This window comes from Babylonia areolata, chromosome 5 (genome assembly GCF_041734735.1).
Source record: "Babylonia areolata isolate BAREFJ2019XMU chromosome 5, ASM4173473v1, whole genome shotgun sequence".
Classification (NCBI taxonomy): domain Eukaryota; kingdom Metazoa; phylum Mollusca; class Gastropoda; order Neogastropoda; family Buccinidae; genus Babylonia; species Babylonia areolata.
In genome coordinates, this window is record NC_134880.1 from 35,224,378 (window position 1) to 35,228,803 (window position 4,426).

The following is a 4,426-nucleotide window of genomic DNA, read 5'->3' on the forward strand; positions in this document are numbered from 1 at the left end:
GAGCACATGCATACATAATTATCGTTATCAACATGGCATGACTCACTCAGTTTGGCATTGGCAACAACATAACATAAACAGAGCATATGTTTGAAGACCAAACACCAACAGCAAATGACATTCCTAATACATTTAACTAGTGTCGATAAAGTGGTTGAAACTAAGCTGATTTTAGTGAAAGTACACTGACAATATAGATTATGTAAAGCTTATACTGTGTCCAAGTGACTCAAATAATTATATCAGTTATCATGTAGCACTATACTGGAGTAAGCTATAAAGGAAGAAACATGATAGCTGAATTACAACTAGCAAACTGTAGTTCATATCAAATGGTGTTAAACAATAACTGATATCAGTCCAACAGTATCTTGTAATCACCACAACATAATACGACACACGCGTCATATAGGACTATGCACACTGTAACTGAAGCTAGAGTATTGAGAGTCAGTGAAACACAGTAATAAGTAATGCGTAACCTTCATCAGTGTGAGCAGAGAAAGAAAGATTTCTGCATCAAGAATCTACGTCAATGATTGACGTTCAAATAACTAAATAGTTTCAGTCTAAGAGCGCATCACAGGGACAAAATCCTAACTTTCGTCAAACTATTGTAAGCCCAGTGACTGAACAACAACGCAATTTTTCTAACAAAGTTTACCAACTTTAAACACTATCAGCACATAACACACTCAACTGATGTGGCGAGACGATGGCCTTTAGGGCGACACACACACTGACACGCACAGGGTCAGTGGTCAGCTAGCTAGCTATCGCCACAAGCAAGCTCAGATGAAAAGTGACAATTAGGTGTTAACATGCTTCGCCTATTTATGCAAGTCACGCGAACTGCGAAGATCACACTCAATGGCCGCAAGCAAATTGCGTCTGTCGGGCTGAATATTTGAATAATCTGTGTTTGTTAATTGTCAGGTCTTCAGTGATAGCATATCAGACCGCCAAAAACACATAGTTAAATCAAAGAGTGACTGCAGTGGAATGACAACTAGAAGTTCATCCAATGAAGAACAATCTGATTGTACCCCGTCAATCAAGCCAAAAGTATATGCTGATGTTAATATGGTTAACACAAATGTTGCAGATGATACAGATGATTGTCAGGTAGTTAGTGTGTCTCCACCTGTAGCTGACACTGGTACTGTCACCAAAAAAAACAACAAAAAAACCCCCACCAAGATTGCAGACAGAACTAGAAAAAGAAATTTCTGTGCCAGAACAAATGATAGACGTTGTATTTATCTGCTTGAGCTTATTTTTATCACCAGTCAACATGAGTTCTGTTTTGTCATCATTCATTTTTAGTTTGTTTTGTTTCATCCACTTTGCTACATCTTCTATACCAGTTTTAAATTTAGAAGCTAAACATGGAATTTCAGAGGGAATAGTAGAATCATGCAGTTGAGAATCGTCGGCAAACAGATGATAGTGAGGTACAGACTGTTGAATGATCAAACTTAGACGTTGTGTGTACATTGAGTACAAAAGAGCACAGGTCCCAGGACGGAACCTTGTGGTACCCCATATCTGAGCACAGACGGAACAGACTGGTTTCCATTTACAAGGACAGAGTGTGTACGACCTGATAAGTAGGAATGAAACCATTTCAGAACAGTACCATTGAGTCCGAACACAGCACACAACCTTCTGACCATAATGTCATGGTCTATCGTGTCAGATGCTGCAGAAAGGTCCGGCAGTGACAGAATGGATACCTTGCCTGCATCAGATGCTAGCAACAGGTCACTGACCACACGTAATAAGGCCGTTTCTGTGCTGTGTCCATTTCTGTACGCTGACCGAAATGGCTCCAGGAGACTGTGGATCTCATAGTGTTTCATGACCTGGCCAAGCACAATACGTTCTAAAACTTCATACAGAAATGGGAGGTTTGATACTGGTCTATAGTTTTTTTCAGGTTTTCGGGATCAAGACTAGCTTTCTTCAAAAGGGGACACACCAAGGCATGCTTAAGGGACCGTGGGACAACACCTGAGGTCAAGGATATATTCATGATATTGGTTATAATAGGTAGCAATTCTTCTAAACATTGGTAAAATATAGAATGTGGGATAGGATCCAGACTGCATGATTTCTTTGGCATCTTGAGGATGACATCTTTGACCTGTTCCTTGGTAACTGTCTGGAATGTAGTGAACTATGTTCCATTAAAATTATCAGATTCGCCTAAATCAATAGGAGAATCGAAGCTACTTCTAATCATCTGTATTTTAGTAGTGAAATAATCAATAAATTTATCAGCTAGATTTTCAGAGGGTATTGCTAGGCAGAACAGTTTGGACATCCTTCCCCATCATCTGATTGGCCAAGCGAAACAGAACTCTGTAGGAATCAGCGTCAGTAATTCTGTCGCACACGTATTTCTTTTTCACATTGCGGATCATTTGATTTACAACATTGCGTAAGTGAGCATATATCTGTTTGAAAATTTCCAGACCAGACTTTCGCCATTTTCGCTCAGCGGAGCGACGCTGCTGTTTTGCCATCTTGATTTCAAGAGACATGCAGGGTGCACATAAACGATCAAACACAACACGCATTGTGAGAGGGGCATGCTTATCAAGCAGTTCCTGGAGGGAAGTGTTGTAAAATGTGATCAGGTCACTGGCGTACAGATGGTGGCAAATAATTCTGAAACATCAGCTTTTAAAAGATTAACATTTAAAGATCTGTAATTGCATGAGTAAACAATTTTCTTTATCTTTACAGGCTTTATGAGCATGCATAAAATTATATTCGGCAAATGTCCTACTTATCGACACCAAACTATTGTCTGCTATGAAATTCGCAACTCTAACCGAAATGCGGCACTTACTCTACCCAAGCCAAGAACAGACTTTTATAAATCGAGTTTAGCAGACTACGGCGCGCAGTGCTGGAACGATCTCCCCAAACACCTCAAATAACCCTCTTCCACCACAACATTCAAAGAGAAACTTGGACAGTATATGCGTGCCGAAAACCAGACCGAAAATCTGATAATCCTTACAAACTATGTCGAAATGCGTCAATCAGTTGATAACGTATCATGTCATAATATTGTTTTCAGAGATCTGAATGTGTTCTCCTTACAGTGGACATAAACTAATGAAATCAAACTCTAGTCTTGTCATGGAGGAGGAGGAAGAATTTTGTTTAATGTCCCGTCACACATATCGGCGATTGATACATTTGAGTAGTATCGGTTAGAAGGGGTGGGAGATGTGAATTAATGGAAGGTTGGGGGAAACTGGGCAAATGAGGGTGAAATGAGGGTGAAATCTGAAAAAAAAAATCTAAATACAATTACAGGAAACTACTTAAAGGACTTCGTAAAAAAGAAGTCGTTAAACTGACAAGCGAAACAACTGACAATGAATGCAAAAATTCAAAAACATCAACGTTCTCAGTCACTTGTGAACGCACACTTTCGTGTACATAAGGATTCATCAAGCTACAGTAAAAAAAAAAAAAAAAAAAAAAAAAAAAAATATATATATATATATATACATATGCTTAATTTGCTTAATTGTCAGGTTACTAAAGCACTTGCACTTGACAATAGAACAATATTTGGTCCGTAATGAATTTGATAATAGGCTGAGAGCTCAACTCAGAATTGGTCTGCGAATCGGTCCAAAGTCTGAGAGAGTCAACTGACGAAGTTTTAGACTTGAATTCAAGCACCTATAAAAGTCTCTTTCTAGTATTTTGCTTATTTCCTTGTATGACAATGGGCAATATACTTTTATACTATCTATATGATTCTTTGCTCCCCTTTTTGCTGCCCAGTCTGCTTGGTCGTTACAAAGGAATCCAGTGTGGGATGGTATCCAACAAAGATCAACATTTGTACCCTTCACAAATAGGGAGTGCAATAAATAAATACCAAATTTCAAAAATAAATAACAATAAATTTTCTCTTTGATTATTCTAAAAAAACAACAACAACAAAAAACAAGAGAGGCAAGGCCTTCAAGACTCACTTGTGATACACTTAAAAGAAAAATCTAATTGTTAAAATGTGTTCTGTATTTGTTATTATAAAGCTTCGGGTTATTAAAAAAAACAGAAGAAAAAAAGTCCTAACCAGATTCGAACCCCGCGTGTTCGGGTGAGAAGAAACTGTCTTACCCATTACACTATCGTGGCTCCTTAACTGACGTTCTAAAAATTAATATTTGAACATTCTTTTTAAAGGGCGATAAATCAATTGCTGTATTCGCATCGAGAACGCTGTTTAAATCATATTATTCTGGTGTATCTTGGGCATTCAAAAAATCTTTAAAGGCAATAAAAATTCTTTATAAGTCCGCGGTAAAGGAGACGTGGCTATCGCCGCAATCACACTGCAACATTTAGCCGTTTTCTCTAGATCTAGATAGATGTACAAGTTTAGTTACAT